Source organism: Sus scrofa, chromosome 13 (genome assembly GCF_000003025.6).
Source record: "Sus scrofa isolate TJ Tabasco breed Duroc chromosome 13, Sscrofa11.1, whole genome shotgun sequence".
NCBI classification, from domain to species: Eukaryota; Metazoa; Chordata; class Mammalia; order Artiodactyla; family Suidae; genus Sus; species Sus scrofa.
Window position 1 is genome coordinate 165726912 of NC_010455.5, and position 24575 is coordinate 165751486.

Below are 24575 nucleotides of genomic sequence, written 5' to 3' on the forward strand. Positions count from 1 at the left end.
CTGAGGCATAAACTGTACAAAATTCATTTACTCCAGGATCGTAGTTTGCACAAAGTCTATTTTTGCAGGAGAAAAACATCAATTTTTCAACCATCCTTGATATCAAGGAAAGAATGATGGCCCTAAGTCATCCACTCTATAAGCTCTTAAAATAGTCCCAAGGGCTCTTGTGCCTCATCAACAGGACTAAATGATGTAAATTACTTCACTGAAAGTTCAGAAAAACATTTTCCCAGATTATTAAAGACCTCAAGCCTAGCCCACAGATTTGACATTTAGCCTGCAGTGTGGTATGGCTCAAACTAACTTTTTTTAGGTGAACAAAGAAAAAGAAACCAGGAAATATAGAGCAACCTCAAAATGATGTTCCCTGGAGGTCTGTGGTTGAGTTCAATCTGTAGATGATAGTTTAGCAAAGAAATAACTGCAGCATATCCTTTTATGATTTAGACATTAGACTCCCAAATTTTGTTTGCACAATTTAAAAAAAGTATTTGTAAAGAGATCACTTCTGTCTGCTTCTTTTTGAACAATAAGAAGTTGAGAATTATTAACCAGACTGTGTTAACAAGTATTATCCCGGCCTCCAGCTTACAAGTATCCTTATAGCTCAAAGTATGTTTATGAAGTGTGTGCACTGTGTGCATGGTGAATGAAAAAAGTGCACTTTGGCCAATATAAGAGAATTTTCATTAGGTTTAATAAACATTTAATATCCGCCTACATTGTGCCAGTTATTTTAGGCAACTGAGGATAAAAACTAAGCAAGTCCTAGACCCTGCCATCTAATCTATAATATTCCGAGGAAAGCAGACAAATAAAAACATAATTTCAATACATTAAATTGGGTGTATAATGAGGGCTCTATTTGGAGCACAGACGTGAAGGAGGAGTTGGCAGTACTTAGCCTCATCTTTGGTTCAGGATCCTTGAAGTAGATGATGACTAATGTACTGGAGAGGATGACTAAATTAGCAAGAAAAATGATGAAAAAGGCATCCAGGTATGAACAAAGACCTAAGGCATTAGCCAATATGATGTGTTCTAAGAACCATAAGCTGTTAGGTATAGCTGAATAGTCAAGTTCAAAGTAAAGAATAGGAAGAGATAAGGATTGAGAAGTACTTTAGGCCAGATACCGGAGACTTTCGCAGTGTAGTGAGTAGCTTTAGAGCTTGGGCTTGATTCTGTAGGTCATGAGGAGCTAATCAACACAGGAATGTGTAGGAAAGAATGATGGCTCATTCTGGGCAGTTCACTCTGGGCAGTGTGGGAGATGAACATAAAAAGAATTGGATGAGAAGGATGGGAGCAGCCAGAAAGATTCAGATGAAATATGGTGAGGATCTGATGCAGGGCAATGGCAACGTGCCTGAGAGGAGTTAATTGGTGAGCCAATGATTGAAGAGATAAGCTTGGAGGGATCTCTGCTGTGTGAGGCAAGCAGAGGGAAGAGTGCAGGATCATGCTATGGTTTTTGGTATGCATGCATTGATGTGATTACCTTTGATTACAGAGATAAGAACTTAAGGGTTCTCTATGTAGAGTAGATGTCATCTGCAGATAGTGACAGTTTTATCTCTTTTCTTCAAATTTGGACAAATTATATTTCTTTTTATTGTCTGACTGCTGTGGCTAGGATTTCTAATACTATGTTGAATAATACGTTGAATTAAATGATGAGAGTGGTTATCCTTGTCTTCCTGAATTTAGCGGGAAAAGCTTTGTGCTTTTTACCATTGAGTATCATGTTGGCTGTGAGTTTGTTGTAAATAGCCTCTATTATGTTATGTCCCTCTATACCCATCTGCCACTTAACATCTTTTGATTGGAGCATTTAGCCCATTGACATTTACAGTAATTATTGATAGGTATGTACTTATTGCCATTTTAAACCTTATTTTCCAGGTTTTTTGTAGTTCTTTGTTCCCATTTATTCTTTTCTTTGTCCTTTTGTAGTTTGATGATTTTCTTTTAGCGTATGTTTGAGTTCCTTTCTTTTTGATTTTGGTGAGTCTATTCTATGTTTCTGATTGTGGTTACCACAGAGTCTAAGTATGTTAACCCATAACTATATCTACTGGCTATAAATTGATAGTCATTCAAGTTCAAACACATTCTAACAGAGCTACATTTTTATAGCTCCCTTTCGCACATTTTGTCATTTTTTTTTTTTTTTTTTTTTTTTTTTTTTTTTTTTTTGTCTTTTTTTGTCTTTTGTTGTTGTTGCTATTTCTTGAGCCGCTCCCACGGCATATGGAGGTTCCCAGGCTAGGGGTTGAATCGGAGCTGTAGCCGCCGGCCTACGCCAGAGCCACAGCAACGCAGGATCCGAGCCGCGTCTGCAACCTACACCACAGCTCACGGCAACGCCGGATCGTTAACCCACTGAGCAAGGGCAGGGACCGAACCCGCAACCTCATGGTTCCTAGTCGGATTCGTTAACCACTGCGCCACGACGGGAACTCCACATTTTGTCATTTTGATGTCCTATTCTACATCATCATTCTTATTCTTTTGCTGTTAATTGCAGCTATAATCACTTTTACAAAAAGTTCTTTGTTTTTTAACCTATATACTAGCTTATTTAAGTGATCTTCAATCCTTTTATTCTTGCCTTTCCATTATGATTTTCCCTTTTCTATAGATTCTTGCTTCTTTTCTATTTAGAGAAGAGCCTTCAATATTTATTTTAGGGAGGTTTAATATTACTGAATTTTTTTAGTTTTTGCTTGTCTAAGAAGTTCTGTATCTCTCCTACTCAAAATGATCATCTTGTTTCCTACCAACATCCTAGGTTGCAGAGTTTTTCCTTTTGCAACTTTGAGTATATAATGCCATTCCCTTCTGGCCTGCAAAGGCTCTACAGAGAAATCAGCTGATAGTGTTATGGGGATTCCCTTGAAAATGACTTTTTCTTTTGCTGCCTTTATACTTCACTCTTTATCTTTTTTTTTTTATGGTAACTTATTTTGATTAACCTGAATTTCTTTATTTTATTTTTCTGTCTTTTTAGGGCCGCCTCTAAAATATGAAAGAGGAAGGACACCTGTGTTCTTTTTTTTTTGGTCTGTTTAGGGCCACACCCACGGCATATGGAGGTTCCCAGGCTATGAGCCAATTGGAGCTGTAGCTGCTGGCCAATACCACAGTCACAGCAATGTCAGATCCAAGCCTCATCTGCGACCATCACCACAGCTCACAACAATGCCATATCCTTAATCTACTGAGCAAGGCCAGGGATTGAACCTGTATCTAATGGTTCTAGTCAGATTCATTTCCGCTGAGCCACAATAGGAACTCCTAAATTTTTTTATTTTTTGGCCATGCCCATGGTATGTGGGAGTTCCCAGGCCAGGGATCAAACCCAAGCCACAGCAGTAACAACACTGGATCCTTAATCGGCTGAGCCACCACAGGATGCCCACTCTTTAACTTTCGTCATTTTAATTATGATATATCTTGGTGTGGGTCTGTTTGGGTTTATCTTGTTTGAGACCATCTGTGCTTCCTGTACCTGGGTATTTGTTTCCTTCTTTAGGCCTGGGAAGTTTTCAGCCATAAATTCTTCAAATATATTTTTGATCCCCTTTTCTCCCTCTTCTTCTGAAACCCCTATTATACATATGTTAATATGCTTTATAGTATCCCATAGATCTCTTAAGTTACTTTCTTTTCTTTTTTTTTTTTCATTTATCCTTCTATTTTGGTAATTTCCATTATTCTATCTTCCAGATCACTTATTTGTTCTTCTGTCACTTAGTTTGCTATTTATTGGTTTTTATCTCCATAATTATCTAATTTTTATTAGTTCATCTCTATAGTTTTTAATTCCTTGTTACAGTTATCTGCTTTTCTATCAACAATATTTCCTACTTCCTTTAGCATTTTTATTACCTCCTTTTGAGCTTGGGGACTGGTAGACAGGTGAGGTCTATTTTATTATTTATCATTTCAGGGAATTTCTCTTTTATTTCAATTGGGATTAATCCTCTGCTTTTTCATTTTTCTTAACTTTTCTCTACGAATCTAGGAGAAACATCTACTGTGGTCTTGAAGGATATTTTTACGTGGGAACATCCCTGTGCAGATTGTGTATGTCCAATATTTTTGGTTCAAGGCTGTTCTGGGTTTGGATGCGAGTCATTTCTTTCCTCGGGGTGTGCTGGCAATTAGCCTCTCGGTAGAGGGTGTGAGAAATGTTGTGATGTCCAGAGCCTGCACTCAGTGTGAGGCATCTGTGCTGTGTGAGACAAGCAAAGGGTCTCCTCTTTTATCTATGGCTGTCAATGCCCTGTCAGGGACAGGGTCTTCTCTCTAGTTGTTGGAGTAGAAGCCCTGAAGTTCAGGTTTGATCAGTTTCCATTGCCCTTGAGTCCTGCTCCAAAGGAGGTGATTGCTAAAGCAAGTGAAGCCCATATAGTCACAACAAACCTATGGTCTACCTGTGCAGGTATCCATGGTTCTGCTCAGAAGTAGTCAAAAATCACATCTCTTTCTCTTGCATTCATCCCAGATCTAGTACAAGGCTGTGTTGTGGAGGAGACTGGGGCTTAGAGTCAGGGTGTTGTGGCTATGAGAATCGAGTTGAGTATAATGTCACCTCTGCCTTTGTGGCAAACTTCTCCCAGACCTGTCTGCTCATATTTGGCCTAAGCTGCAGTGTGGAGTGGGCAGATGTTGGGCACTCTTGCAGAAAAACAAATCATTGTGTACTCCTGCCTAATGTCTAACCACCAAGGTTCTGCATCTAGCTGCTCTGTGTTCCCGTGACACCACCTCATGAACACACTTTGTTGACCACAGCTGGACCTCTTGCCACAGTGCCCATGCTGACAAAGAGCTCCACAGCTTCCCCCAGATCACACCCCAGGCCCTCAGCTACCCTGTCTTTTTAATTCTCTCTCAACTCTTCTTCATTGTGCAGTCAATTTGTGTTCTTCTGATTTCATATTTTGAAATAGAGTTTTCTTTTCCTCATCTAGTTCCCTAGCTTCTCTTCTCCCCCCCACCCCACCCCTGATCCTTAGTCACTGTTCTCTAATTTCATACACCTAGGGCAGAGATCTGGTAGAGCCATGGAAAGAAATTCAGACTATAAAACATGCATTATCATGATATCTTTGTTTCCTTTTCAAATCTCTGATTTCTTTTAAAAATAAAGTCTCCATGAGCAGAATATGTCTTTTCTTGACTTCATTCTATCACAAAGTGGCCATCAAGTGGGTATTTAGGAAGCTTTTCTAAATCATTGCTGAAGTGTAGCTTGGGAGATTAGATATAAGTGAAGGGGGTATGTGTGTAATCAGTTAGCTTTTGCTGTAGAACAAACCATCATACAACATAGAGGCTTAGAGCAATAAACATTTATCATTGCTCTGGAATCTATGCATCAGCATTGGAGGTTCTGATGATTTGGAACAGATTCACTTGACATCCCTTCACTTCACGGCATATGTGGTTTACAGAAGGTGCATGAGTCTAGGTGAGTCATGGGCCATGTGTCTTTCATCATCCAGCAGGCAAGCCCAGACATTCTCATGTGGGATTTTCCAGATTTCAAAAAGAACACAGAAGCAATTACCTGAGTGCAAGTGCTTTTCAAGGCTCTGTTTGTGTCATTTTGCTTGTGTCCCATTGATCAAAGCAATCATTCTGTCAAGCTGAGAACTGGTGTTGGGTAAGGAGGGAGAAGGGGCACTAATATGGCATAGATAGAAGGGGGTATGGGTGTGGATATTTATGGCTTGTTTTGCAATACATCATAGGAAGGATTCTTGTCTGAAAGTATCTGGAAGGCACCTACTGAAGGATTACATAAATTGTCAGGAGACTTGCTGTAGATGTAGATGAACCAGAAGAAAACTTGTTACATAATGAGAATCATTCAGAGTAGTTGCTCCAAAAGAAAACAGAAAAGCTGCCACCATGGCAAGTACTGGTGGTATTCATCTAAGTACTGCCAAGGGAAAGGGACACCCAGAAAATCCAAGTGGACCTTCTTGTCCCTGTAATATCTCCACCTGTGGAGATGGAGGTATCAGGTTATATTATTTGCATTGTAACTATCTTTGCTCAACTTTTTTGCCCATAAAGCAAACTCCCTGTGCTTTAACTTCTTATGAATTTGGCCCATAGTGACAATAAAACAGTAAAGACAATATGAAGACTTGGTCTGCTGAATACTTATATTCCTCTTTGAAAATTACTACATTAGTATTTTAGCTTATATTCTTCAGTAAGATTTTAACAGTACCTAAGCCTTTGTTTCCAAAAAAAAAAATCACAGATTTTTTCACATCCCATTGTGACATGAAGTATTATTTACAAAATATCATTCATATTCAGCACTACTTCACTATATCTTGCTATTTATTGAGTTAGTAAAAAAGCATATATTATTTATAATTTCAAACTGTATTTTAACATAACTTTTCATTATAAACATCACTGGCAAGTGTATTTCATTTTATGCCTTCAAAATATTCTGAAAAGAGCTCCTTGGGCTTCATTAGATTGCAAAGGAAAAAAACAAAGGTCTTTAAAAAGGTTAATATCCTGAGTTAACATGAGGCAGCTTCATCTAGTCTAGTAAAATCAAAAGCACTGATAAGTGTTTTAGATTTGCAAAACCTAGAAGCATATCACAAAACCAGTGGAATCATCAAGGATTTGCTATTCTTTGTATTGCACTATCACATATATATCCTACTATACTTAATAGTAAACTATAAATGCTAGAGATGGTCGTTAAAGTGAGGGTTGGACTGGGCAATCTCCAAAGGCCATTTCAACTTAACAATCTAAAATTTTATAACTCTCTGTCCTATCTTAAACCCTGGACATAATCATTCCATAACTGAATGGAGAAACTTATATTCTCTCTTCTAGAGTGGGATCACAAACTATCAACTATGGGTGCACTGACTGTTTTTGTCCTGCCTATAAGATAAGAATGTTTTCTACATTTTTAGTGGTTGCAAAAGTCAAAAGAAGATGATTTAGTTGGACTTCAGAATTATATGAAATTCTAAATTTAATGCCAATATATTATGCTTTAGTGTAGTACAACCACATCCATTCATTCACATCATGTCTATGGATGCTTTTGGTGCCACACTGGCAAAGCTGAGTAGATTCAACAGAGACCATATGGTTTGCAGAGACTAAAATGTTTACTATTTGTCCCTTTACTGAAAAATATTGCCAATCCCTGTCCTGGAGGAAGAAAATTGAGTATCTGATCCTCTGGTCTTCCATTTCCATTAATGTCTCATCCTTTTTCTAAATGTCTCTTCCCTGATTAACCAGGCCTAAAATAACTTGCTCTCCTCCCTACCTCTACTGCAGTGTGGAGAGGTTTAGTGTGTGTTGCACTTCACAAGTAGCATGTCAGGCAAATCATGCATATAATTCATATTTTAAATGAGTTAATTATTTAAGTGCTCAATCTTTTAGTCCATCTATCCGCCAGCATTACAACGAGGAAATGAATAAACATGAGGACATTTCATACTCCTCCCCCCATCATTCATTAAAAACATTTCAGAGACTCATTAGTCAGGAGCTTAAGCAGCCTTTATAGTAGGCTGATAAGATGCCAGACATTACTTTCCAAACTACATGAGTATCACCTAAATGGAGGGAGTAAAATTCCTATCAGCTCAGTAGAAATTAACTGTGACTCAGCCTCTCACTGCCTTTCTCTAGCTCTTCAGGAAAATCTAATTCCATCTCTGTGATTTATTTAAATTGCTGAAAAAAATGGTTACGCGAATAAAGCACTTGGATGCATAAAATGATGTGTCACTTGCATACTATGGAGTGCTTTCTGTTCTATCGTCAGGAAATGAAAAAGAGTAAGAAAAAATGGGCAGTCTTTAAAAGGATTTTAAATCAGAACACTGCATGCCCCAACTCTCCCTTGACTCCTAAGAGCCTGTGGAATACTTTCTCCCTTTTATGGTGTTAAAATGGCAAAAGCATTCTTGTGCTTTAAATTCGCTTTCCAAAACACATTGTCACTTTTAAGCAGCCGCACTGGCAGTGCCTCTTGAGTAACTTGGACCGAAAGGCACACAATTATCCATGTCTTATTCTCATCTGACTGTTGGTTCTCCTACTAGTCACACAATGCATATATTGTAGCAGCACAGTGGGCAGTGACCTTAAGAAAAGTCCATTGGATCCAGAAGCTTTTGGTGGCATTTATGATAATTAGTTTTTATGGCCTCTTGCAGTTTTTCTGGTCACATCTGGTTGTTGTGCTCATTTAGGGGCTTATTAAAAAGAGTACTCTATTTCAATAAAGGAGAAATCACTTGAGGGGGTAATGAGGAAGGGGTTTATGCTTCCATTTTTTAACAAAAATGCCACGGCCTGGCAAACTAAATTAAACGAGTGCCTTTTGAATGCTTGTAGTTTTCGCACTTACTCTTAACGTTGCAAATCCCCTGAGTTCAGCCTGTGTGCCCAGAGCCAGTGTGGCATCTGTTAGCAAAGGCGGAACAGATTAATTTGTAGACTCCTGATAGCTGCTTCAAGTTCCAAGGGTTGAAAATGTATGCCTGGTGGGGAGAGATGTTTATTTTGGCAGGGAGGGGAAAGGACAGCAGATTGGGGCCAATATGAACAGAAAAGCATAATGGAGCTCTGTGCTGCCACTTACATTAAAGTCTGCCTACCTCCTACAAAATGGAAGCACTTGGCAGTGAAGTACTTCCAATGAAAAATAATGAGCTCTCTCATTAAAAAGTAATAGTTTGTAAAGTAAAATTTCAAAGCATAATTAATGAGCTTGTGAAAAGTGCCAGGAAAACAGTAGCCTAAATGTCAGTGTTGAGAATTATACAAGTTTATACGTGGCAAGAGATATTTGCTGGCAAGATTTGAAGACAAGGCTTACCCAAAACTTCAAGCAATTTTTTCTCTCATGAAAGTATCTGGCTATATTCTTTATCACTTATTATTGCTCATATTTCCCTTGAATTTATATGCTAGCAAATTTTAATTAACGCTTTAAAAAAATACCTAGATTGTCAAGTAAGAGCTATCAAAATGTTCTTTTGAGAAGTTCCCGTCGTGGCTCAGTGGTAACAAATCTGACTAGTATCCATGGGGACACGGGTTCGATCCCTGGCCCCACTCAGTGGTTAAGGACCCGGTGTTTCTGCGAGCTGTAGAGTAAGTCACAGATGCAGCTCAGATCCCATATGGCTGTGGCGTAGGCCAGTGACTACAGCTCCGATTCAACCCCTAGCCTGGGAATTTCCATATACCCCAGTGCGGCCTTTAAAAAAAAAAAAAAAAAAAGACCAAAAAAAATGTTCTTTTGTGGGAGCCAATCACTGTATGCCTTTGAGTACAATGATGTAATTTTCCAATCTAAAACTTTGAACACAGGGTTACTCGGTAGGATAGAATATTTGAAATCAGGATTTCTCCAGAAAAATCCAAGATGTTTGGTTACAATAATGAAAAGTTAAATATAATATTGTGAGTGCCTTTGTTCTTAGATAGTGTAATGGTAGCTACATGGTAGCTGGTGTACTTAACTGCTTAATATGCAAGCATCACTTCCTCCTTTTCTGCTAACAAATACTGCCCCATCTCCCATCCTGTAACCAAAAGAATGTCCAAGGATCAGTCATGGGAGCATAGCATACCATCTGGTCTCCTTGATTCGCTCACTGGTGCATAAGTGACTAAGCAAATCTCAAGAGTCCCTTCCTGGAATTGCAATATGGACACTGGGGGAAAAGAGTTCCCTCTCTTTTCTTTGAAGATGCTAAGCTAGTAAGTATCCTGCAGTACCAGCAGAAGAAAACTGTTAAAGCAGTAAGAGAGATTGAGGCTAACACACAGAGAGAGAAGAACTTGAATAGTAGAGAGAAAGAGCTCAGAAGATATCATTTGTGTCCTGGATCTGCGACCTGGTACCATTTTCCTTTTTAATTCTCTACCAGGTGGTGAATCAATAATGCCCATTGTTTTGTTTGGGCTGTTTTGAGTTGGAGTTTTGTTCCTTATGATTTAAAAAGATTTGACAATCTATCAGTAGGTAAGATATTCTCTCATAAAGAGTGCAAGGTCTAGTTATAATGAGAAAGATAATTGAAATTGTATTTAATCAATTTCACAGCAACTGTATACCAGGGATTGGTATAATTTGCCCTTCCATAGTTAAAAAGGATATTGAGCACGAAGAAAGGGAAGATTAATGATAGCTATCCTCAGAATAGAAGTGCTATAGAATAATATTAGAGGTACGGACCACCTAGGAATCTACAGAATTCATATAAGATGAGGAGTTTGAAACCATAAAACAGACAATAACTGGTATAATAATTTTGTTGGATTTTCAGAATTTGGAGCTCTTGTAACTTTCCAGTGTTTACTATTTCAGTGCCCAGTAGATTTTGTCCTATATAGATTAAAAGGAAAACCCCTTAGAATTCATCTGTCAATGTAAGGTATATGAAAACTAAGGATTTATACCTAAAAACAAAGCAATATCTAGGGCTAAGTAGCCAAAAGTTAGAGAAAGAAAACTTTTAAAATAATGATTTTAAAGTTGTGCAATCTTAAAATTTGTTATATATACATGTTGACAGCACATGCACTTCCCCAGCAGCATAAACCATAACTGAGCCTAGTTAGCAAGACAAATTAGTCAAAAAAAGGAAGCTGCCAGATGGTGCATGTTGTTAATAACGCCCATCTGTGAATTACAAAGCTGATTTGAGGCTGCATTTGGTGCTTCTTTTCTTGGGCAGCAAAGTTGCTAGTAACAACTTTGTAGAGCAGTTTCACAGGTAACCTCAGTTTATTCTCAGCCTGGGATTTTGAGAAAAAGCAGCTTCTTCTAGCCCAACAGAATCTCAGGCTGCACTAAAGGATCAATCTTTGTCATCAATAGTTGGGGTTATTGTGAATTGTTCCCTTCTTTAAAAACCAGGAAATTAGCAAAATGAAAAAGACTTTAGAGTGTTAAACTGGATGAGGATATAGATATGCAGTCATACCAATGAGCCAGTGCTCTAGAGAAAGGAACTTGGGTCTAGCCAAGAAGCAGAGAGAAAGGAAAGGCATAGGGCTTTCAATCTTGGCAGAACCTAACTTGGACAATATACAATAAAAAGGAGCCTCCAATGCTTCAACAGATTTCAGGGAGTCCTAGTCCCACTGGCAAATTTGGGTGGAGGTGGCACATGGAAGCAACAGATTTTGAATCTCCAGATAGGTCCATAGATAATTCAGGCTATCTTCTGACATCATTAGACAGCTTGATTCTTCTAGCATTCGTTACTCTGATTCCATACTCCACTGACACCAAAGCCGCTCAGGTTATACTATAGAATTTTCTAGTTATCTGAACCTCGAGTATTTCTACACATGTAATAGTAATTTCAAGGTTAATCAATAAAGTGGTTATTGATTATTTGTCTTAATATTTACCATTACAAATGTGCTAATATTTAACCATTTTTAAATCTATAAAACAATTCATAGCTTGGTTACCTTAAGAAAATGAATTAACAACACAGATTTCAAGGATTTTTTCCACATGTCGCTTATTTTGCAAGCTAATAAACTGGTATCCTAGTGTCTACCTCAGAATCATTTGCCTTTCAGTTAGGGTAAGACAATAAAACTGCCATAGAATCATAGAACGTCAGAAATGGAAGGACCATAATATTAATTAATCCAATTCTTTAACTTTACAGAAAAAAAAAGGTAAACCAAAACCCAAACTGGCTAAGGAACTCATCTGAAGGTGCAGAACTTGCTGGTGTCAAAAGCAGGACCCAAGCTTGACTTCCACTAGAATCGTCTTCCTATCACATTATGCTGAATAGACTATGTGCTAGAAACACAGTCAAGGAAAAAACTGACCTAAATTAGGGAGACTGAAGTCTTGTTCCAGCTCTTCCTTAAAGCCTTAACTGTAAAAGACACTACTATTTACATATATATAATAGTAAAGTTATAATTTAAAGTATGTCTTTATTATAGAAAATGTGGAAAATACACAAATGTGTGTAAAATAATATGATCTGTTTCTACCCACACAGAAAAACCAATTTAATATCTGGCATATGTCTTTTCAGGACTTTTTTTCTAGGTAGACATTTGTGTGTTCCCTCCCTGGTGCCCAAACAGGGCCTAAGAAAGAAGAGGCAAAACCCATGTGATTAAGACCGCAGAGTCAGAGCAAAACCACACCCAGCTTATACTCACTAGTAGCCTTAGATAATTAATATCTTTCCCAGTCATGAGGTCTAAACAGCTCCTGCTTCATAACAAAGTTAGAAAGATTCAATGACATTAATATTTGGGAATGCCTACAATAGTGCCTGGAATATAGTAAGTTTATAAAATGAACAAGTGCTCAATAAATATTTATGGAATAAGTGAATATATATATGTGTGTGTGTGTGTGTACATAATTTAAAACTGTAATACTGAATATACAGTTTTCACCCTGGTCATTTCATTGAATATTATATTGTTAGAATTTCCCATGCTAGCAAAAGAAATCCTATTTCATCAATTTTTCACTTTCTACTGAATTATTCCTCTCATTTTACCCACTGATGTTTCTCTCCAGATATCTACAAGGCTGACACGATCACCATCAAGTCTTTGGTTAAATTGCCTTAAAATGAGATCTACCCTGGCTATTCTGCAGCCACCAATCACAACCCTCATTACTTAGCTCTACTTTATGTTCCCCCACAGCACTTGTTCTCTTCTACTATATTGTATTATATATATGTTTATTTATTTTTTGTATTTTTGTCTTTTTAGGGACACACCCACAGCATATGGAAATTCCCAGGCTAGGGGTCCAGTCGGAGCTATAGCCTCGGGCTTACCGCAGAGCCACAGCTCTGTAGGATCCACACTGCATTTGCCACCTACATACACCACAGCTCACAGCAACACCAGATCCTTAACGCACTGGGCAAAGCCAGGGATCAAACCTGCATCCTCATGGATGCTAGTCGGGTTTGTTAAGCACTGAGCCACAACAGGAACTCCATAATTTTTTTTTTTTTGTCTTTTGTCTTTCTGGATCTGCACCCACAGCATATGGAGGTCCCAGGCTAAGGGTCCAATCAGAGCTGCAGTCACCAGCCTACACCAGAGCCACGGCAACGCAGGATCCGAGCCACATCTGTGACCTACACCACAACTCACGGCATTGCTGGATCCTTAACCCACTGAGCGAGACTAGGGATCGAACCTGTGTCCTCATGGATGTCAGTTGGGTTCGTTAACCACTAAGTCATGATGGGAATTCCAAGAAACCCCATAAATGTTTATTATATTTATATATACTTTTTTCTTCCCTGCTGGACCATAAACTCCTTGCAAGTGGGGAAATTATTTCACTCACTGATATATCCCAGGCACCTAGAAGAATATCTTCTACAGAGCAAGTGTTCAGTAAATATCCACTAAATTCAGTAAATATTTGCTAAAAAGGGCTTCCCTGCCCACCCTTTTTTTTTTAACTATTATCAATAATGTTGTGATGAGCGTTTTTGTACATAAAGTTTTTTCACATCTCTTTATATCTTTTATCTTCTAGAAGTGAAATTGTTAGATCAAAAGATGTAAGCATATTTAAATTGCCAACTATTTATTGCCAAATAGTTTTCCAGAAACTTTTCTTGTATTCTCCCAGGGAAGATAAATTAGCAAATATTATAATGGTGCAGGGGTTTGCAGGTATAGAATAGGAACAAGCCCTCTGCCATGCTTCCCTTGCTCTGCCTACCACTGAGCCAACTCTTCTCCAAGCATTAAGGATTTGCTAATCTAATTAATCCAAGTCTTGGACACTGGGAAAACATAGCAGTGAATGAGGTTACCGTGGATTAAAAGATAATGCATTCGTGTGCATTCTCTCTAAGCATTTTTCTGTAGTAGAGCACTTGCAGTAATTGCAAATGCACAGCTCCTGAAGCAGCTAATTACCTTCTCAGTTCTTTTGATTCAGCCTATTTTCTTCTATGCATAGGATTTAGGTCCATATTTTGAAAACTTAACTGAAAATACAAAACTTGAATCCATGGAGTCCATTATATATTTGAATACTCTTCTCATATGACATAGATTTGAAATACTCCAACATCTGGAATTTTATCTAAACATTACTCCATTTGTTTCTATTCCAACAATTCACTATTCAAAATATAGTGTAATATTAACACAACTGTCTAAGCAGAGTATGACTACCTGGCTTACTCTAAATACCATTCTTCTGCTAATGCCCATCAGCTTTATTGGCTGCCACAACACCCAATTGGCTCATTAAGTTTCCTGCTGAATACTTCTCCCACCCCTTTTGGTTATTTGTGCTGACAACTAACCTCCTCTTCTCTTTACTTATGACCTTGTATTTTTGGAGTTAAGATCAAGGTCTTATACAGTGTTCACACCCCATAGAAAAAAGCCTAATACTCACCCCATCACAACCATTTTTTTTTTAAATTTCTGTATCGTTTTGCCAACTCCATTGTAATTTCATGTTTATAAGAAGCATTGTTTAAAAAGAAAATGAGATATGGTATATTTTATGTGGGGTACACACACCATACACAATCAGCAAGGGATTTTTCAGCATTTTCTGTAGCAAAATTCGAAGCCAATTTTAAAGGATGCTGACTATGGAAAACTGACAGAGGAAATAAGTCAGCAAAAGAATTTAAAACACAAAGGACAATGGGAGTACTGAGCACAAAAATGGCAATATGAGGTAGTTCATATATTTGGGGAAATTAGACTGTCATCTTTAAGCACTCGTCAGTTAGATTTTAAGTTTGCACCTGTTTCACAGACATGAGTTTTATGTCTAAATCTCATGTAGACATTTTAAACAATCAGAATATGTATCTAGATTACTTTGGTGGGGTACCACTGGGAGAATTACTTTAATTACATATAATCCCATTTTTGACTGATAGAGAGGCATTGTAATGTAACAGAGGACTGCATGTGGATCAAGTTCAGGGCTGGGATTTCTTATGTTCTTCCCTCCTCTACTGGATATAACTATTTTTAAGATGATATACTAGAAGACAGGGAAAACACTAGAAAACAGGGGAAGCTATTGGTCTCTTCCTTTTGAAGAAGTATACCTTTCTTTGAAGGTCAGATGTGGAGAATTTGTGAAATGACAAGCTATTTGTCAGGTTTTAAAATCATGATTTCAGTGTATCTCTCAAATGACAGGATATTTATCAGGTTTTAAAATGATTTCAGTGTATCTCTTCCCTCAGTGTCATCATCCGTGATATACTTCTACCATCCAAACTCGCCTCCCTAGTGTTCCAGGTCATTGGGAACCAGTTCACTGACTAGCTAGTGAATTAAAAACTTAGCGTGAGATAAGTATTGCTATTATGGCAAATCTTATGCATTTATTTTAGGGGATTCTGGGAAGTTGGACCATTCCTGGAACTCAGTCTCTGGTGCTTTCACCTTGTGCCTTAAAAGGAAGTTATTGAAAGTAGTTTGTAGTTGCCAAGTTTCTCAGGTGCCACGTTCAGACACTGCCAGCAATAGCTTTACACTCTAAAGATTTTACTACTCAAAACAGCATCATGGGTAAAAACAAAGTCTGTGTTCAAATTCCAGCTCTTTCACTCACTAGAAGTGTGCCGGAATATTTCTGGGCCCCCATTTTCTCCTCTGTGAAGTTATGGCTCTCAACTCAGATGGTTAATACAAGAATGAAGTCAGAATGGCATTCAAGAAGTACAGTTATATTAGCTATCCACTTCTGTGTAACAAATTACTTCAAAACAAAAGCGTAAAACAACAAAAATCTTCATCTCATAGTTCCTAAGGGTCAGGTACTTGGGAGGAGTTTAAGTAGATGGTTCTGTCTCAAAGTCTCTCATGAACGTGTAGACAAAACATTGGCCAGAGGTTCAGTCACCAAAAGGCTTGACTAGGACTGAAGCATGCACTTCCAAGATGGTTTATTCATAGCAATGTTGGGAGAAGCCCTCATTTCCATGTCCTGCGGACTTCTTATAACATGATACCTGGCTTCCCCCAAAGAAAATGATTCAAGCGAGAAAGGCTGAAGCTACAACGTCTTTTATGACCTAGCCTCAGAAATTACACATAATTATTTCTATAATATCCTACAAGCTGCACACTTCATTCCCATCCAACATGGAAGAGAACTACAAAAGACTGAATCCTAGGAGGCAGGGATCAGTAGGAGCCATCTTGGAGACTAGTTACCACGATGATAACAGTGATGATGACGATGGTGATGGCACAGATCCCAGGAGATAACAGTTCTCAGAGAACCCAGAGGAACTGAGCCACACTGCCTTTGCCTCAGGGTACAGAAGGAAGATGCTGGATGTTCAATGTGAAACTTTGGCTATTTTAAGGAGATTCAAGAAAGTGAATTTTCTCTCAAAGAGCTATATAACTTACCAGTTTCCATGTTCCTAAAATATGGTACATTCTAAACTCTTTCAACAAATATTTACTAAGAGCTAGAAACTGCTCTATTCACCTGAGATATATTGGTGAACAAAACAATGATCCCTATCCTAGTAGAGCTTCTACAATAATGAAAAGAGAGGCCATAAAAATAGCAAATTATGTGGTGTATGAACAAAAAAGTGAAAAAAAGAAATGGCACATAGTATGGGGGTATTTGTAATGTCGGTGTAGAGTAGGGGGCTGGCTGCAATGGTAAATATTTATTGAATGAATGAATGAACAAATCATAGACCTACCTCTGTAGCCTCTGATGGGGAGTCAAGTTATAAATACATTGAGAAAAAATAATTTAAAACACTAATTGAAAGCAGTAGCTTTTAAGACATGGAACATATATGCTCCATGAAATGCTGGGCCTCAGAACATGAATGAGAATAGCTATTATACTGGACACATTAGGAATAGCACACAAAGGCCAAGGTGCTGGACATGGTGTGTGTGTGGCCACCAGATATTATCCAGGGCAGCCAGACAACTGTGAATTATGTCCAGCCCAGAAAAGAGTAATGGACTGAGAAAAGTCCCTTTATTTGGAGGCTTCCAAATTCTAGACTCATCGAGACATCATTACCATCTCCATCTCACAGAAGATGAAACCAGTTTTCAGAAGCCAGCTGGCTTTACTAAGCCTCTGACTCCTATCAGCAGTGTTCTTCCCATAAGGTATATCTCTTCCGCAAGACTTTCGTGGACATGTGATGGGAGGATAATAGCATTAGTAAAAGACCTGAATGTATGAAGATATCATTTTTGATTCTAAATGTGGGACTCAAGAAGGGACCACAAACTCAAGATTTAGGGCTACAATACGGCATGAGTCTGTGATGATTTCCCCTTAACATCTCAATCAAGATTTCTTATGCCTTGTGCAGCGCAATGCTAAACGTGACTCAGAACTGTTGTTTTCTCCTGAAGGGTGTGTAAATAGAAGACACAAGCAACATAACACAGAAATTTCTTTGCACACATGGAACTTCAGGATTTCCCTTCATGCATTCATGGACAGGTGAAGCCCATACACCCCCAGAACAACCTAAAATCAACATGGCAGCAGGATCTGGCAGAAGGGAGGAAAAATTTATTAAAGCGACAAAGATCAGCAGAAGAAAAGCATACAAATTTATTTAAGTTTTACTTGACATGGAAGCCTTCATAAGAAAATGAAGACCTGAGAAAATTATTAACCTTGCATATTTTTCTGTTAGGTTTGACGAAGTGCAGGAAATGGTAAGAAAATGTGATAGGACAAAAAGAGCAGGAGTTTAGAGTAGAAAACCAGGGGAAACAATGAGACTATTCATTCAGGTTCTTCTTCAAGTCCCTTCTAAGAATCCTTTTCTCAGGGTATAGGGAGGGTACCCCTCACATGAGGGTATGGGGGAGAAGAGGAACCTGCACCTGCAGTTTGTCAAATTCCTTCAGCTTAAAATATTCAGTATGCCAAGTTGCCATATTTTGGGGTATCATGTTCTGAACCCCATCACTATGAATGTGGACCAAATGGGTCTCACTTAGCTCTGCTGACAAGTAAGCAGAATGAAACTCATCCTTAATATTCTATTAGAAAGTTTCATATGCTGTCACACTTATTATGATTATTACTTAAAAAAGATAGACTGAGTGATGAATAATTCTTATTTTTGATAAATAGTTCGACAGTTAAAATAGCATGCCATGATAGAGAGATAGGAGAACCTGAATATATTTTTCCAAGGAATTTCTAATTGTTAGTGATCCTTACGTCAATTTTTCCACTTGTCAGAGGTAAAGACCACTCTTTGTACCATTAATAGACAAGAGGGAGAGACAGAGATGACAGCTAAAGAAATTATACTCCTAGGAACAAAATGAATGGCCTAGATTATCCATAACATACAGAGGGTCAGCTCTCATCCCGTGGAATTCTTTGGAGACTTTCTGCAGTGGTCCAGTGGATGAGAACCTGCCCTAGGTTTGAACATCAACACCATGTCCTTACTACAATAGTATTAAGTAAGGGTACATGCTATACAAAATGTATGCCAATGGCTTAAAAGTAAAAGAAGCTAACATTAGTTTGCCGAATAAATACAATTCCAACCTCATCTTGCTTTTTGTCAAAAAATTACATATTCCTACACATAACTCATAAGCCCACTAAGCACAGCCTCCTAATTTGACACCAGTCTTTCTCTTGAGAGTCATTACTCAGGTTTTCATCTTTGAAAGAGAATGGTGACATTTTTGCTTTAAAAAGAACTCATTTTAATTTTAATTTCTACCCACCGTGCATTTTAAATCAGGATACAAGAAGAGCAGGAATGCTTGCCTCTGCCCCTGTCAGACTCAGGGAAGCAAGTCCAAGGGGTGGAAAAGGGAAGAAGAGAAACACCTGTCAAGCCCATGAGGGCCCGAGGGCGCACGGGGGAAGCAAGGCCTCAATGATCAGCACAGGCTTTTGACAGATGTCGCATCCCTGTTGTCATTGCCCCTTTGCCAATTTTTAGTTCTTATCATATTCAAGAATTAAATTCTCAACTTTAAAGAGGGAAGGGGGGGAAATGGAGACAACGTTTATTCCCCATACTCTTAGCTCCGGTTTGCCAAGCTGATTCCTGAATATGTAAATACTTTGCACATGGAGACGCAAAGGACTGTGTTCTTGGTCTTGTTAAAGATAGGAATTAAGCCAGAATGTTCTCAGGGTGGGCTGGCAGAGAAGCCAGGGAGGTATATTTCCACGAGTGTAGCTGTTTAAGCTAATTTATCTAGAGATCCTGACAAAAGAGCTGGGTACTCTGTGATTGCTGTTTTAGAAACACAGGTTTATTTAGTTAGAAGGTGTGGTGGGGAGCAAATAAAGGGTTTTAAGGAGAAAAGGAGTGTTGCAGTGTTGCCAGGGATTTTCTTCCAAGGTAACTCACCAGTGAGGCATCCTGCCAGCATAATGCATGGTTCTGTGAGCAAAGCATGGGCCTTTGCTTAGCAATATTGGGCTTTTGGTGAGACACTTGGGAGTCATTAGGCCTTTGAGGTATTTTAATCTCACTGTGCTAGAAATATGTGACATTAGATGCTATGCGTTGAAAGCATATCACACTCAGGAAAGAAAAAAAATCCGTATAGTACAGGGTGAAATATATGATTAATGCTTTGCACATTTCTTGAAATAGGGTATATTTGTGCACTAAATTTGGAAAAGTGGTAGGTGTTGATAAGCCATTTTCCACAGAGACTTTCCAAATAAGACTGGTATATCCTTTTGCCCTCTAGACTGCATTTCAGAAGAAACAAAAAGGCCAAAAGGGGGCAAAGACATATATAACAGAGTAGCAAAGAAATTTATAACAGAATATTAAAGTCCAGAACCAAAGCATTTCATGCCCCCACCATGACACCTCCCCACACCCATGAGTTCCTTTCCAAGTCCTAAATCTTCATTCAGGGTTACTGGCACTCAAAGAAGTAAAACATGTTAAGGATAATTCTCAGAGAGAATTCGCATGTATATTTCTTTGATTGAGGGCTGCCACTGAACTTACAAATATGCTGAGGGCTATTTCTAATTGGAGCTGAGTCAGAAAAACAGGTCCAAGCTAGGTCACTAGTTTGAGCTAAATATCGCTGTTCCTGGATGAGGTTTACAGAGCACTACATTCATTCATTCTCTCATTCATTTATTCACGCATGCACTCATTTATTCAACAAGCATTTACTGTACACATACCGTCACGGGCAAAGCCCACTGACAATTCCTGGGAAATAGAATCTGGATAATGAAATAGAGTCTAACCTTTTTTTCCTTTGTGCTTCGTCTAGTTTCACTTGCTCATAGGTGGCTGCAGACAGAGCCTTATACCTGGCCCTTCAGACGAGAGTTCCTTGCAGGAAACAGCAGCTCCTGACACCCCAGCTCCAGACCATGTGCAGAAACGCTGCTCACAAAACTCAGTTCAAGATGGTGGTGGTGGGCCTTGTACAGAGACTCCTGGCACTGAGATCTGGAGCTTAAGCAGCACAGCTGCACCAGCTTTAAGAACTCTGGCCCCTCCCACTCTGACAAGATCCCTATAAAGTAGCCCCACCCACGGCCTGTTGAGGAACACATGTGCTCTAAAGTAAGAGCTCCAGCCTTTCCATTGACTCACCCAAGAGTAAAGATTTCCTTTGCTTCTGAACCAAACTCAGTTTCATTCTATTGGCACAAGCAACACCTGGTGGAAGGACACTTGCTGGTGATGGACTGTGGAGGGTGGGTAATAAAACTCTGTTCCAGATATTATTCCAGCATGTCAGAAATTAAAGAGAAGTTCCTGTGTTTAAGGAGATTACTGTCTTGTGGTGCTCTTCTTAAACTCTTGGAATTCTGCAAGTTATAGAGATTAAGCCTAAGAAAAATGAAACTACTGAAAGTTTAAGGACAGGATGACTAATGTTCTCCAAAGGGTATTGATACAAAGGAATAGTTCATTGTGTTCACTGAAAGTTATAATATATGAATATGAAAGATTTTCAATTTCCTATAAAATATCAATTGTGTGAGAGGCAAATTAGGGTGAAGAAAAATTCTTTAGAATAAAAACCAAGATATATATGAACATATAGGTAGGAAATAATACTTTTTTATACTTGAGATGGTTAGTGGAGGAATATCTTGCTTCTGTACTAAGAGGGCTGCAGGAAAATCTAAAGGTATAATTCAAATAGCATCCTTACATGAGTCTTCGGCTTGGACACCTAAGTCACAGCCAAAACAGCACTAAATTGGGAATCTTAGTACTCATGTTCTAGTCTTAACTCTGCTGCTAACTCACCATAATCAGAATCTTATATCAGAGCTTTATGAATTTAGGGACTGTAAATTAAAGACTATTAATTATGGCAGTAAGAATATTTAAATACCAGCTATATATTGAAAACCAACAATCACTCAAGCTCTGTGTTAGACATTTATGTACCTAACAATAATAATAAAAACAAAATAAAATAAATAATAATGAAATAATAATAAAAGAATTTGAACTATACTCTTACTTGCCCCACTTTATATATAGGGAAACTATAAAGTGCTATCATCATTTTAAAAAATATCTCAGCTGGAAATCCAGAGTCATTTTTAATCCCTTCTATCTAATTAGTTTCCAATCCTACTAATTCTTTCTTTCCATCTATTCCTGACTTTGAAGTCCTATAGTTATGACATAATCTGATCCTGTGCTTGCATAGGCCAGGTCTCAGATCCTTAGTACTTTACAAACCAGACCAATATTCTTCTTCCTCCAATTTAAATTTCCACAAACTATTACTCTCCTTAAAATATTTTTTATGTATTCTTTTGTTCTTTCTACAAATATTCATTCAATACTTACTCTGTGCAGCATTGCTCTTCTGAAAAAGGGTCAGTGGACTGCCATTGTCTCTTAAGGTAAATCCAAACTCTTTGGATTCATATTGGTAGTTTCAAACAATATTTACATTTTTTACTTTATCTCTTCCTATACACTCTGTTGATTTCTGAAATCCAGCAGACAGCCATTCCATGAATATGTTTGTGTGTGCATCTGCATTTCTGTTCATGCTACTCCCTCCTCCTAGAATATCTTCTTACATTCTCTCCATCTGGTGACACCTTACCCATCTCTGTAAGCTTAGTTGTGGTTTCCTGCTTCCCTTAGCCATCCTTGACATCTCCAGCTTATAAATATGACTCCATCATTTAACGTTTAGTATTCATTTTGCTTATAATTACATACTTTCCACTCTGACTTAACTCTTCATATTTGTACCTTTTCTTTGCAACTAAATTGAAAATTTATTGACAATAAATATAATTTCATATTTATTTGTACTCCATTCAACATTGAATATAACTCATACAACTGAAATTTATAACAAATTTTCTGCTTATATCACTTGGTACAGGAGGCATATGAAAGAGAAGTAATATCTTCCTTAACTCTATACCCTTTTGATCATTTTTCTCTCATTGGTTATCTCAAATTGTCCCAGATAATAATAAGAATAATACAGCATATTTTCAAAATTATCTCATAAAATCTCTCAGAAAAGTGCTATATAATTGTCCCTCAGTATCTGTGGGGGATTGGTTCCAGCCCCCACCTTCCATGGATGATCAATTGCCTTATTAAAAAATGACATAGTATTTGTATATAACCTACACATATGATTCTGTATACTTTAAACTATCTGTAGATTACTTTAGAATACCAAAACTATGTAAATCCTATGTAAATAGTTGCCAGTGTGGCAAATTCAAGGTCTGATTTTTGGAATTTTCTGGAATTTTTTTTTGGGGGGGTTGTATTTTAGATCCATGGTTGGTGGCATCCACAGACGCAGACCTCGCAGATACAGATACTGACTGTTTTGGAGATCGACCAGCTGTCAACAGAGCTAACACAGCCAGATTTTCCTCTAATCTCAGAAAGAAATGACTGTTTATTCAACTTAGCACCTGATAAAAGAGTTAAGGTTTATCTTATATAATTAAGATATGTATATAAGCAGTAAAATTGTACTCAGAGTGGCAGGAGCTCACCGTCACAAAGGTACACCAAGAGGGAACATCAGCCACAAGTCTCTCATCTTATACTCACTATCGTTCATGTACTGTCTCAGTGTGGAATGAAATGTGATTCCCGTCTCTCTTTAGTCACTTGTTTCCCAAAACTGAAATGCTTGTTCAGAGGGGATATGAAATTACCTCTTGTGTTAGGCAGGATTCTATGATGCCCCTAAAAATCCCACTCCCTGGGATCTGAACCCTTGTATAATCCCCATCTCTTGATTGTGAGCCAGGCCTATGAATGTGATGGAGTATCACCTCCATGACTGGATTATTATTGAAGATTACTGATCTGTTCACTCTGGAGTTCATCGAAAGTGATATTGCCCTAGGTGGGCCTGAACTGATAAGGTGAACAGTTAAAGGGACTGGAACCTTCCCTGAAGAAAAAAAATTCTATTAAGAAATTCACAGTGAAAAGGCTTATGCCATGTGATGGGACCTGCCCATGCCTTCTAGTTGCTGGGAGTGGTTCCAGCCAACAGCTAGAATGAAAATTACACCAAAAACCTGAGACAGTATGGAAACATTTCTCCCTGGCTTACACCTTAATTTTTGCCTTTTGAAACCATAATCAGAGGGCCCAATTAGAATGTGCTGCACTCTTGACCCATGAAAACTGTGAGATAATAAATTTGTATTCTTTTAAGCTGTTAAATTTGTGATAATTTGTGACACAGCAGAAGAAAACCTAATACATCTGCTTTCTATGTATCAGACCCTGGGCTAAGTACTTTAAACTCATGACCCTTAAATTATCCTTGTGGTAGAACTGAGGGATCTGAAGTATAAAGAGGTTATATAACTTGCCCAAATTTACGCAGGAAGTGACTGAGCAGAATTTTACATCCAGATTTACTAAGAAAGTCCATGTTCTTCACCACCACTGACAAGAAAGTTGGTCATTATACTTTGGCCTCACTGCCTCAGCTAATGTTCAGAGTATCAGACTCTGTGCTTTCATCAAACTCTGTGTAGATTTTTACTCCTTTCTACTGCAAACTTTCTTACTTTATTGATGTTGGAAAGAACTTGTTTAATTTATTTCATTAAACATTTATGAAACACTTACTGTAGGAAATCATTGAATCGAAGAGCTGGGGGAATTCAAAGATTGATAAGACAGCCCCTGACCCTCAAGTTTCTTGAATAGTAGTGGGAAAAAAAACTCATACATGAATATCACAAAGGAGTAAGTAAAGAGGTAGGGTGGAACTACTCAGCCTCAAGATTCCAAGAGAAAACATTCAGCTGTTAATTCACCTGACAGAGACGTTTATGGAATAAGATGCAGAAACACATTTATATATTCATTTCAGATGAGACTCTAGCGGAGTTTCCTGGTTCCCTAGGATTGGGAAATCATGTTAAGGATTCCTTAACTATTTGTATATTTGCTTCTAAAGTTTAATTTATTGTCCTCTTAATACAGGCTAAGCACTGCTCTAAGTACTCAAAAGTATTGTTTTAT

General features: G+C 38.1%; 1 long non-coding RNA gene across 2 annotated transcripts in view; it reads right to left on the reverse strand.

Moving 5' to 3' along the window:
• LOC110256450 overlaps nucleotides 1-21362 on the reverse strand; it is a 260565-nt gene extending 239203 nt beyond the window's left edge. For both annotated transcript variants that reach the window (XR_002337960.1, XR_002337961.1), the window contains exon 1: nucleotides 20312-21362. This is a non-coding gene — a long non-coding RNA (uncharacterized LOC110256450). The remainder of the gene's footprint in view (nucleotides 1-20311) is intronic.